The sequence below is a fragment of the Papilio xuthus genome, unplaced genomic scaffold (assembly GCF_000836235.2).
Source record: "Papilio xuthus unplaced genomic scaffold, Pxut_1.1 DF827597.1, whole genome shotgun sequence".
NCBI classification, from domain to species: domain Eukaryota; kingdom Metazoa; phylum Arthropoda; class Insecta; order Lepidoptera; family Papilionidae; genus Papilio; species Papilio xuthus.
This window is the reverse complement of record NW_013531052.1, coordinates 3,375,526-3,389,480: the sequence shown is the minus strand read 5'-3', so window position 1 is coordinate 3,389,480 and position 13,955 is coordinate 3,375,526. Positions and strand designations below refer to the sequence as shown.

The 13,955-nt window shown below is 32.7% G+C and overlaps 1 protein-coding gene across 1 annotated transcript in view; it reads right to left on the bottom strand.

The window, feature by feature from the left end:
• The window catches only part of LOC106118199 (protein PF14_0175), a 45,814-nt gene extending 33,498 nt beyond the window's left edge, over positions 1-12,316 (bottom strand). The window contains exons 1-2 of the mRNA XM_013312763.1: positions 12,166-12,316; positions 4,745-4,976 (exon numbers count right to left, since the gene is read on the bottom strand). The gene's annotated coding sequence lies outside the window, so the exon portion shown is untranslated. The remainder of the gene's footprint in view (positions 1-4,744; positions 4,977-12,165) is intronic.
• Positions 12,317-13,955: the final 1,639 nt, after the last annotated feature.

Genomic DNA, 13,955 nt, shown 5'->3' with positions numbered 1-13,955 from the left:
TTACTTTTAAATACGATCCCTTTTACGGATTTGTTATTCTTCCTACTGATTTTAATTCGTTAAATTCGAGTCACTTGTTAGCATTGAAATTATTTTTGACATGTTTTCTCTTTTAATTGTGTGAGAAAATACTTGATCGTTTTTATTATAACACATGCTGTTGCCCGCGATTCCGTCCGCGCGGAGACAAAAAAAGACTTAATACGTAATCCATGTATTCTTCGAGACTATGTTCTACATCTGTGCCAAATTTCATCAAGACCCGTAAACCCGTTCCGGAGATACCTTCTAACAAACATCCATCCATTCATCCATGTAACCATGTGATTTTATAAAAAAAAATGAGATAAATACTTACACTAATGGCAATCATGAGCATTTTTGCATTTTAGGAGACTAGGACAAAAATGTCTCTTTTTACACGCGTACGGTCTTTTATTTGAAGTCTATGCTTTCTTTTGCTTAAAAGCTATTGGCAAGACGGAAATAAATACTGTTATAGTGTATATACGTTTTTACATGTACAGCTGATTGAAGGGTACGAAATCGGTAATATCACGTCACGAGGTCAACGGCTGTGGACATCAGACGTATAAATCGCTTATAGCTGTAGTGCTGTTCTGTCGCCGAGACTGGATTCGATTTGCCGGTTGACGTCCACGTAGCTAATCGTATTGTTGTCTCCTTTCAATATTTCGCTTTAGAAATTGTCAACGGAATGTGCAACAATATACCATTATTGAAATATTTTTCGGTTTTCAAATATTCCACTTCTCATATTGATAAATAACAAGTTATATTAAGATAGAAGAGACATAAAATTCCAATATTGCAAAAAAAGTATTGCATAAACCAGAGATAAAAATCGTCCTCGACTTTCGAATTTCGAATTTATATAATTACAGATAAGGTGTACGATGCAATTGACTGTAATCGACGCGAGCCGTACGGTGCAGGGCTCAGGGCGCAGGGCGCGGGCTGCGGGCAGCGAGAGTAGGTGTTATGTAAAGCGGGGAACAGGTCCGCAGCGAGATGTGGGTCGGCGAGCTTTCCACGGCACCGTGCGGTCCCTGCCCCCGCGCGCCCCACGTCCCGCACCTCAACCAACCGAGTACTGCAAAACTTTGCATTGTTGGCACTGCTCTTGTGATATACTTTTGTAACTAAACTTTGAATTACCACCGTAATTAGAGTTGGCTGCATAATATTGATATTTTGATACGATATACTCGTTGTCAGTTATATAAAACCTTTTTCAATTTTTGTTACAAATAAAACGACATAGTTGTAAGTAACACCCTGTACTTTCTCCGGAGGTCTCACGATGAGAGACGAGTGGCGCGGAGGCTAAGCCAGGCCGTAAGTGCATTCACTTGCCCCGACAAGTTCAGCTTTCGTGTGAGGTGTGTCATGGCGATACAATGGAGTCGATTGAAGACCTCACCTTGTTTACCTGATATCTCTTACATGGGGATTTCTAAATTAACTGTTTAAGCAACGTAACGCTATTAGTACAAAGTTGTTATTGCTGGTGCTTTATTAAAATTATCATTATAAAAATAGAAGAGATTAAAAACTACGCCCCGGCGAAAAATTTACATGCGACCGATAGAAAGAACTATGAATCTGGCTGTAGTTAGTTAGGGGTTAAATTAATTTTAATATATTTTGTTAGCGGTTAAAAAGGGAAACTTGCGGCGTTTACAGTTGCGTCAGCTATGACAATTACGATTACAGGGTGCTCAACTCCGGTGAAGAAATGTTTACACAACGAATGATGGAAAACTTAGGGTGATCGACCAATAGGAAGTGAACTATGAAATTAATTAAGAATTTGTTTCGTTTATGGTCTATCTCCGTCGGCCCTCAATGTCCACTCAGAACAGAATATTAATTGACACCAGCTTGCTAACTTATTAAGTAGCAAATAAGTATGGTAAACTATCATCTTTTTACGCCCATTGATAATTATAATAATTTACGTGGTTGTATATTGAATTATTTATTGACAATTACCTTTCTACGTAGTTATAGCCAAACCATAAAGTACTATGTTTGGCTAATAACATTTTTAATTTTACAAGTAATTCAGGCGTTTTTATTTGTTAAATTTTAATAATACCTAACTTTTGTTAGATAACAATTGAATGGCGAGCATTCACCTGTGCTCCGCGACTATTACTTTCATACATTTTTTGTGAGATCAGCAATCTGCAATAAGTTCTGTTCTCAAACGTTTCTGTACCCGTTAGTTCACTGGTCACGTTCTCTTGCTTGCAGTTTTTGTCAAGGTACAAATATAATTCACTATTAATAGACTTGAATAGATCTATGTGTGACGTATTAAATGCATTGAACTGGTATATTGAAAAGTGTCGTGGTTTGTTTGTAATTGCAATTTAATCAGTCTACGGTGGTGTCAATTCTGTTTTAACTTATAAAAAAATATTTTTTAAAGTTCAATTTGTAGTTTTTAGTTGTTTTTACTTATCGTTTTATACGAATTATAATTAAAATAATTTACTCTGTAAACTAAATATTTTGTTTTCTGATTTGCAATAAAGACTTAGTAGTACTTAAGATGCGTTTAATTACAAGCTAGTATAGATGTACGCAATAAATTGTTAGTTGTTACTATCAATTGACAACGTGATTGCATGTTTACGACAAAACTCGAGTTAATACAAAGCATACGTGATGTTACCGCGAAATAGCATATTATGATTAAGAAAACACAAACCTTCCCACGTTCTAGACCTTTGGCATTGTTCCCCCAAGGCCATAGCGGATGTCAGCCGAAGCCGTAGCACCATCACGCGATGGTGACAGCTACATTAATCGCGTGGGAGCAAACTACTAAATTAATATCATCAATCTGTCTTCCAGTGTCGCAATCATCCGGCTTTGATTCGCAGTACCCATTATACTATGATACCCATTAAAGCATTAATAAGGGATGCAATCAAAAAGATACTTTACGACATTTTATTAGAGTACAAAATAATTTATCAATTTTCAGTTACGTGACAAATAGAATCGTTACAGTTGATAAGTGAAAGAGGCGATTGTACGCCGTTATTACGTTTTATCGCAACGATGTTGTTTTAATCGAAATTGCGATCTAATTTCAGATAAATGAACACTTGTATGTAATGATGTATTAGAGTTCAACGGTTCTATGTGGTAGAGAAAGTGACATAGATTTTCGTCGCTTCGCTACTTAAGCCAATTACGACCATTAAGCGAGAGAGTATTATTAAAAAAAAAACTAAAATATTCTGAGAATTTTTTAATCTAAGTTAAAAATATAAATAACCCGGAAAAGTAAATTCTTAAAAATACAGAACAAAGTCACGACTTTCGAAGGTTGAATTGTACTGCCGAAGTGAAAAATAGGTATTACTTAAAAATCTCTTGGAAGTAATTACTAAGTTGGCAAATGAAGTTAGATATATCTAAGAAAATCGCAACTGATTCAACAACAACATAATTCGCGTTCGTAACCCAGAGGGATAGGTAAAGACCATGGACTTCAATTTGGCGTGATCCTTACACATCTCTTTCGCTTCTTTTTCATTCATACTGTTTTATAATATTACTAGTTGTCGCCGGCGACTATGTCCGCGAAGAATAAAAAAAGTGATTAGTAGCCTATGTGTTCTTCCAGACTATGTTCTACATCTATGCCAAATTTCAGCAAGATCCATGCAGCCGTTCTGAAGATACCTTCAAACAAATATCCATCCATCCAACCAACCATTCGCATTTATAATATTAGTAAGATAGTAAGATGTGTTATATATCATACAAATTGTATTTTTCGGAGCTAATACATAGAGAAATAAAATGCACATAAAATAAGTATATAATATGAAAAAGTATGAATAAAAATGTTGATCACGAAATCCGGTGACATTGGAACAGATTGTAAATTAATGAGCTAGCAATTTGTGCGGTCGTGTGTTTGATGTTATTCAATCAAATGACACCATAAACAAGCAGAGCAAGGTCACTGTCAACTTGACCATTGTTGAAATGAAAGCCTTTATAGTTGCGTACTATTTGCTTACCGAAAAAAACTTTCCAGTTGTAACATTAACTTAATATTTTCAATGGCATTAAACTAATATGTGCTTCAAATTATTAATTTAAGATTTAATTATTCAAACTTTCGTTTCACATTATACTAAACAGATATAAAAAAACGGCTAAACACTCACGTATATTCGTCCGGTGGCGGCGCCGACTAGTTTCGAACCCATCGGGGAGTGAGAGTGAGCGACGGGCCGCGTCCGCGAAATATACCAGTACCACTCATCCTGATGAAGGGCCCCCGATGGGCTTGAAACTAGTCGGTGCCGCCACCGGACAAATATACGTGAGTGTTGTTTAGCCGTGTTTTTATATCTGATTAAAGATTGAAATCTAAAGAGAATGACTGTTACTTGCTTTAGTTGGAGTTTTATTGATCTTAGAGTTTCGAGAATCTGATAAATCAATTTACTAGTTATGATTAAAAATACTATCACTAATTATGTTAATTATATTTAAATGTTTGTTATTTAATGTATCTAGGACAAAATGAATCACAATAATATGCGCATCCCACTACTACGTACTACTACAAGGACCACTTCGGATAAGTAGGCAGCCTTCGAAGGTAAAGACGGCAGAATACAGCCCACGCTGATAGTTGAAGAAAAGTATGTATTTTATGAAATACGTAGTAGCAAATTAAACTTACCAAGAATATACCGCCTAGTCTAAAAGCGTGGCCCAATGTTGGTACACTGTATGACACTTCACTTAGTCAATTGGAAACAGTTTACTTTCGGCAGCAAGTTTGTTTTCGTTTGCAAGTTGCACAACCCTATTCGCACAGACACATGGCGAAATCGCGAGAATTCAATTAAATATTCGTTATATTTAATGTTTTCTTGTCACTTGTCACAGTCACCGATAGCACCGACTATGATCTGCAAAAAAGAAAGAAAAAAGTTTAAGAAAAGGATAAAAGAGTGATATAGCTACTTTAAGAAAAGGATGGGTTTTCCGTGCTCGATTTGGTGGGAGAACTGCTGAGCCCCCAAATAACTTATTTTCACAGATAGCTAAGCTTACGTGGAATGTTACCATTTGGTACACATTTATCTAAAGAGAAAAATAATTATTTAATTAAAACTCAGTACTTTCGTACACTTTAGATACCCTAAAGTAATAGTCCCAAAGCGGAATCTATATTTAGTCATTATTCCAACAATGTTGTATTTATTCATGCAAGTCGGCGATTTGGCAATACAACCTTGTCGCAATAACTCGTTCTTACTCTGAAAGGCGTTGCACTGAAGTATTCTTTAAACACCGCTATCTACTTGTGTTGAATATAAGTTTTTTGTACAACATTTCACAGGTGAGTAATGAAGTGTTAGTTAGCCTTATAATTTTCTTTCCTACGGTATAATTTAAACTGTTAGAGCCAATATTTTATAGTTCCATATTTATATTCTTAGAAAATTATTTATCATATATTTTGGCAATGTCATCTCTTTATTTTCTTAATATGATGTTAAGTGGAATATAACATACTTATTCCAAATTTAAGTTACACCGTATTTTGTATGACCATTGTTGGTTATACAGACACAGACTTTGAGGAAGAATGGGCAGCGCAATTATCACATAACTTATGAAGGAAGCTATATAGGTGATCAGACCGTGACAACTGGTTACCGATAATCACTGTCTTTTACTCGTTATGATAATAATTTTTAGAAAATGTCATTTTATTCGTGTTTTATCGATAATCAACTTAAACATAAACTCGACTTTTTCTATCGGTAAGATCGAAAAATATTATTCATATTTCATCATTTTATTAGTAATTCGTACTTAAATATAATTTCCAAGAAATACAATTTAAAAAAAAAAATACCGAGCAAAGCTCGATCCAGGTACTAATATAAATATCGCATACCATAATATTCTACGCGTCCTTGCAATTTCCTTTACATTAGTATTATGTTAATAAATACGTTTGAAAAAGCTTTATCAATGATATATGTAAGGAAACAGAGACCCAAGAAGTAATGTAATAGAATAATAATATGCGGGTCGGAATATAAATATGTTTGTTATCAGTGTTTTTGCTCTACTTAAAAATAAGTTTGGTGATGTTAGAGGTCGATTGATATCGATTTTAAACAGGGGTTTTTAAACTACGGCCCGTATGACATATCAACTAAATTAATTGTGTACGTCGTTTTTTATTTTATTTTAAACATTTTACCAATATGTTAAATCTATTTAACATTTTCGTCTATTTCGTAAAATTTTACGTTAAATATTATATCGGTGAGAAGCGAATTACAATGAAACGTAAAAATAAGAGTTGTCGTTATAATAATGGAATAATAAAAGGTATTCACGTATGAATTAAAAAAAACACTGTATGATTTTTTCTTTTTTTAAATTACTAAATAAGAAAAAATGTTGGCAGCCCTGTTGCACGTCAAAAGTGTCATCTCCTCTTGTTGAATGCAAACAATATTAATATTCAGAATGGAAATATTCCCAGCGTTAACGTGATAAAATCTGCCAATTTATTCGAACATGTTTTAATAAAGTCACCTAGAGGACATTTATGACCTTTAGTATGCTTTGTCGTAAACATCGCGTCCTCTTCGAAACCTGTTTCTTATCATTCAAAGCTTAGGAATCGTTGTTTTAGAAAACATGTACACAGTCAAAGGCTCGTGGTATTTATTATGAAGATTTTACACTGAGAAAGAAAGCTTTTTATTGAATAAACGAGAGGGTAAGCACGGCTAAATACATCTGTCCTTAAATTTTACTATACAGTAGTATATCAGGTTGGATCTCAATATTCGGAAGCTCAATCTAATTGTATACGTTATCATATCATTATTTTATAATGAAGTTAATGATAAAAATTATTTAAGTAATTATAAATGCCTCACTTTAATGATTAAAAGCTCGACTACATGTAACTTGATTTACCACCAGTTTTAACCGAGTTACCTTTTATCAAATAATTGTGATTATTAAGTAGACGTAAGATAATACATTCAATCAGAGATACCAGTCTTGGGGTCCATTACCCAGTAGAACTATAATCAAGATTTGTTTACGTCGCATCTGCCTTGCGGTTGGATGCACTAATTTAATTCTAATTCATACTTTCGCTGACATATCGTAAATAACGATTGCATATACTTCGACAGACAATCTTGGACCTTATGGTATAAAACTTTAGATTCAATATTGCTTGGTTTTTTTTCATCTTTACGAGATTAATTCTGGAATGGTCTGCTAGTTGTGTGTGATGTAACTTATGACATTTTCACGTTGGACGTATTATTAACATAAAAACTGACGACTGTTATGGATCGGATGATTATCATTGATGTAAGGCGCGATCGTTTTATTTAAATGGTAGCATTGCATCAAACGAAAACACACCTCGTTTTTGTGTGATATTAGTTTTAAGATAATTGCATTTCGAAGGTTGTTTTCCAAGATATTTTTATTTTTAAAATAAAACCTTGACCTAAATATAAAATTCTTTTTCGAATAGCAGATTTAATTGCTCATATTATTGGTTTATAGTTCTAGTGTGAGTAATTTATTATCTTAATTTAATTGTTTCGAAACTCGTAACCAATGAATTGTTAAATTTGATTTTTATTGATGAAATAAATGTGTAATGAGCAAGATAAATCCTGTTAAGGAAAAATCCTTAAAAATCCAATGGCAAAGAATTAAGTATAAAAGAGAGCACAATTTAATAATATATAATAGTTATAGATTTAGTGCCATAAAACTTTCTCGTCCTTGGAAAAGCCTACTATCATCATTAAGATATTCAATTGTTGAATAACGCGTACGACAAATGTCAAAATATATACACAGAGGTATTTACAGATGGTAAAGACACGTTTGCAGTAAATTTCCACAAGATCACGTGCCAAAATACTGAGCACGCATCAGACCTCGCGCCAACCAATGTAAATGTCGACCCGCCAAGATGACGGCCTCGTTACGAATTGTTGACCCACTGCTCGATAGTCGCTACCTCACACCGGTTACCGAAAATTATATTACGCAAGAGTTCGACTATCATATTCAGTTATTTAATAGTCTCGCAGACTGTCTGTTCATATTTCTACGTTGATTTTTTTAAAGTAGACTAAAACGAGCCAGCAAGTAAAATACCAATACTACTTAACCAAACCACAAACTGTAGACAAACTTAACCGAAGTTTATCCTACTTTTAATATCGGATATTTTCTAACAAAATAGTGGATAAAAAGTCCTTGGTCATAAGTATTTTTAATTTTATTTGAATCAATAAGAATTAAAACAATAAACATTGATGAGCTATTAAATATCAAACAATTAAAATATGAAATCAATGAATGCGGAAATGTTCAAATAAAATACTATGACTTACGTAAAACATGTGACTTGTTTTATGAATTTATATAAACAATTCATTATTACATGTTTATGAATTATGAGTTTCGTATCCGAGTACAGGCTACGTTCATGTACGACTTAATCGATACTAATTCAACGGCAAGGGAAAATAATAATCAATAATTAATCATAAACTGTGAATATCAAGGCTTGTTTATAACTTAATACAAAAATTAGTTACATATAACTTACAAAACAACGCGTCCTTTTTACCAAAGAGAAGTAGATGTGAGTGGATAACATTATTTGTAATAATGTATCTAAGTAAATTTTGCTACCTGATGTTATAATGTTTGCTTAAACTCTTGTATGAAACTTTAGTCAATATTTGCAATATGTTAGCAGTATCGAAAGCTGTGAGCTGAGTTACGTAGTGCTGTTTAGTAATATGATTTGGAGTCATTAGGCGTTAGTCGGCAGTCGGCAAGTGTGCGCGGCAAATAGTTGCGTTTGTCCGAAATACCTCGGCTGTAGAGTGGAGGTGCAATGCGAAAGTAAGCGGCTGGGACCGGTCCGCGAAGGCCGACTGGCGAACGCTTTTGTCTAACACCGAACTCCAATTTATAAGCGGAGGCGGTAAGAGTAGCGGTTTTCGTTTGTTTCAGTCAGCCAACGGTAAGAATTTTCTCAGTCAGGAAGCAGGTTTTATTCGTCACAAGTAGTTTACAATTAAATATTGTTATTCTGCGTTATTTCCCGTGAATATTGTGCTCGCTAACCTCTAGTAATTTGTCCCATACGTTGCAATGCCTCGGCAAAAACGCATACTGCACCACTCCTACTGCCTTAACGCGTGCACATTCCCTCTCACTCCCGCCACTGCTAACAACATCCTGTTGTCCTTGTTTAATTAAAGTTTCCAAAAAAGACAAGTGAGTTGTTAGTAAATAAAACAGGGGAGCCGATCATACGAGTATTTGTATTGAGAGGCGTCGAAAAACTTTAATATTTGCGAACCGGTATTTGGCAAACCAAATAATATGGTAGCTAAAACAAAGCAAAATATATATCTTATTAAAAATTACTCAGCGAGTTAGGATTTCAAATATTTAGACCATATCTTTAGTCCCGACGGCTTCTTTATTGATAATGGTCGATCAAGCGTTTATATTTGACAATTTATGTTAACAATGTATGGGTGTTTAATAATGTTTGTTGCTAGCCAGTAGTTATGTTATTGTTTTATCAATGAAGGGTGATTCGTAAGTTACCTGTGATGTAAATTTCAAAGGGGAGCGTTTATATTTAGTAGGAATTATGTGAGTAAAATTACATTTTAAAGTGGTAATTTTGTCAAACGTATTATTTAGAAGTGCTTTTTCTTATTCATTTCAGAAATTTGTATAATACAAAATTATTTAAAAACATATATAGCGCGTAACAGCTTAAAATTTTTTTATTATAAATTCACGTAAAACGAGTTCGTAAAGAAATATCATTATCTGTGATGCAATCCAATTATTTCAACGTACAATAGAAAAACCTGTGTTATTGCGTTTATTAAATAACAAAAGTGAAAATAATTGAGATAAAAAGAATGACTCGAATGCCTCGCTGATGTCACACGTCGGCTTTCATGAAAGCGGCCTCTGACCGCCGCCCCTTGCCCCGCACCTCACGCCGCCAACGGCAAATGACATCAATTACATAATAAGATTATGTAAATATAACACTGAATACATTTGTAGAAAGGTGTAAGTGTACAGGTGCATTTGATTTGACTTTTTGTCTAGTTGCAATCACTCTACAATTTCCCAGGTTAGGTTTAATACAAATGAGTTGAAAACAAGGAAACTGGTCTTTAAATCTGGTAGATAAGATGAAGCTGGTAGACGATGCAATGTTTGAATTCGGTCAAGTGATAAACATTAATGGCATTAGTTAATATAATCCATTGACACAATTAAATACCATAAGAATTTTTTTATTAAGTACTTTGCATAATACGTATTACAATTTTATCTATATTTTTCCGTATTGCTAATAAATATTGCATGTACGTGATTATTTGTAAAAATGTAAGATTATGAAATGACGATAATATGCGGAATTTATGAAACAATCGTTTTTGACAAAACTTTATCTAAAATTACCAAAAATTGCCACATATATGTTAAGAAAGAATCATGTTTTTTTTTAATTGTAATTTTTATATAGATATTTTATGTATTTTAAAATGCATTGATACATAAAGTAGTAAAATAACTATTATATATGTCAATTAAGTAGATTGGATAAGTTTATTGAATATATTAATGTCACGTGTCATAACTTTAAAGGAACATATCCGCAAACGTGCACACTAGTCACGTTGTTTATATTTTTTGTTAGTATAAATTACACATTACTGTCACATAAATATGTAAATTTTTCTCTTTGGTAATGCATAAGAAATGGCAACTAAAATAATTATAACTCGAAAAGATGCAAAAATAAGAATGCAATAGTTAATTAAAATGTAACAAATCATTAAGTTTTCTTGCATTAGTTTCGTTTTCGTTTTGGTTACAGATTTGAAATGACTCGCTTTATTGGCCTTGTTATTTATCTTTTTTGAAAGTTGCGATCATTATTAAATTACTGTGTTTGTACACAGTACGAATACTTTATAGTATTCCTAATGGAAGAGGAAGATTAGAAATCGTAATGCAATACTAAACGTATTGTTATTAAACAGCGATAATACTAGTTGTAATAGACAGTGACATCAGATGAAACGTTTTTAGATTATCGATTGTGATATCGTCCCGTCAAATGAAATTAAGGAAAAATTAACTTCAATAAATGTTAAATAATTAAGAAATTAATTCATTAGTTCTAGGACAGGTAGTTTAATATACAATTTAAATATAAAATTTTAATAAATGCGTTAACTTGGAATTTTATTTTAAAGACTTTTTTGTACACTTGTTTCGCGTCTCAAGTCCTGCCGGAAATGTAAATAACGCCGGCGTGGGCAGGTAGCCTTTCCCAGACAAAGAAGTAAGAAATACATTTAAGAGATTAACTTTACAATTTTGTTTTTGTCGTTTCTGAAGTTATTTTAAATATATATTTTTAATTACTCGGTTAACTGAATTGATCAGAAGTTTTATAATTGCAAAAATCTGAACTGATGAAATATTAACTGATTAAAAATATGTAAATGGCAAATCAAATTATATTATAAATTTCTTTAATTGATAATAATAAATATTTTTATAAATTTTAACAAACATCAATCAACAAAATGTCATATTGTTATCAAAAGTTAACAATGGCGAGTTCTCATCGCTTAAATCTCGTTGATGTCTTTTTCAAAGACGTTAAAAAGTACAAAATGTCTTAAAGTCACTTCATGGAATTTTATACATAACTATAATGTTAATTGTTGAAATTTAGTTTCAAGGATAATTTAAAGTTGAAAGTTTAATTTTTATATTATTTTATTAATAAATTTAAACATATCGATGAAGATTCTTTTCTTCGTAAATTAAATAAGAGTTCCATTAAATTTTTTATTTATTCTTATTATTATATTTTTCGGTACATTTCAAGTGTTAGTTTTACGAATAGCACGACATATTATCACCTCGCGTCATCAAGGAGCCGATCGCAATAAAACACGAATCCGGACCTCTTAAGGACTACACTAAAAAAATATAATAAAAAAGTGTGTTTACACAAACCTGCAATATAAGTAACACGGATCACAATAGGCACAAAATCCTTTAAGAATCCTTTTCACTGGCACATGAGATCAATTTAAAATAAAAATTTGAAATTGAACCGTTAGTGTAGGTGAGCTTAGTAGCGGTAGGGTCCGCGGTGCGCGCGCGAGTGGCGCCCCGTCACATTCTGCAATCGCCCGCCGCCATTATTAACCGACCGATTTCAGAAGGTCGTTTCTTTTCCTATTCCTCCTCTGTCCTTATGACAAGTTAGAAGCCGTTATTTTTAAAAGGGAGGGGGGAAAATAATGAATGTTTTTGTTAGAGATGTTTGCAATTCTATGTTTAAAGTCAGAGAATAGTTGTGTGAATGTGTTTACTAGATATTTTGAATGACTGTTTTTTCTATATTAGATATGATCATTGTTAATCACTACACATTGCAATTATTCGATAAATACAATGCTACTTATGTTGCTATCATTTTCTTTTGCTATTGTATGATTATTTAAAATAAGTCAGTTGCATGACATTTTAAACATTTCATTCGATTGAAAGATGCCGATATTAAATACATACAAATTATAATCATAAGCGGAAAATACCGCTAAGATATTTTTAACTTCTTTTTTTTTCTTTGGATTAAATAAAAAAGATCTTGGTATGGTAACGCTACGATAAATGTAACCTCAAATATTAACTTAATAATACAACAGAAATTAACATTTAGAGGAAGTTTAACAATAGAGAATTGATTAAAAAAAATTGAAACCGCGGCAATCGATTTGTTACGTAGTAAAAGTAGAATTAGTGATGTAAATATAAGCAATTCTATTCGTTCGTGACGGTCTTTGATCGTAGTTTTGACTCAATTAACGTCCTTACCTTTTAGCAGGTGATATAGTTTTCTGTAAAAAACTTTCATGGTCAAGAATACTCTTTCTATAGTCTAACCTTAACAGAAACAGGAAACATTATGTAATCAATGATTAAACGACATCGACTATTTTCAATTCAATCAATGCCGCAAAGTTTTTGTTAATCGTTTTTCTTTGTAACTTTTGTCTGTCTTATAAGAAACTAGCTGTCGCACGCGACTACGATCACGCGGAATTAAATAAAAACTGAATTAGTAGCATTTTTGTTCTTACAGACTATGTTAAACTTCAGCGAGACATGTTAAGCAGTTCAGGAGAGACCTTCTAATAAACAACATTCGCATTTATAATTTTAGTTATATTTCTTTTTACAATCTCGTGTTCAATCTGTGTTTATTAATGTAATATCAGTAAAGATTTTTTACAAGTGTTTTAATATTAAATGTATACTTTTTAATGCAGTAGTAAATCGTTGATGAAAAAATTACAACATGACTCTTCAACTTACCCGTATAATACGTAAGGTAAGATAGCAAAAGCTCGGCAGGTACGAGCGTGTTATCGCCGGGGGAAATACTCGGAATTATAGCTGATTACGACCCCTCCGACCGCGTCTGTTGTAACTTGCGCCCGCGCATTCTTATGTTATTATTATTACGGAGATAGTGAATCCCCTTTTGTCTCAGTTTTATTAACAATACTCATGCTAAAATCTATGAGTAAGCTATTACTATTACCCGGAAGTGTTGTTTAACTCACTGTTACTGATTTCATTTATTTTAAGATGGTTAAAAAAATAGTTAGTACCAATTTTGAGGACAGTTCATTTTTGGAAAAGTTTACTGTGTTATATTTTATGTGTAAATACAATGAATTCTTATAAACTTAAAAACTCTAAACTATTTAGTTCTAAACGATATTCCTTAACGA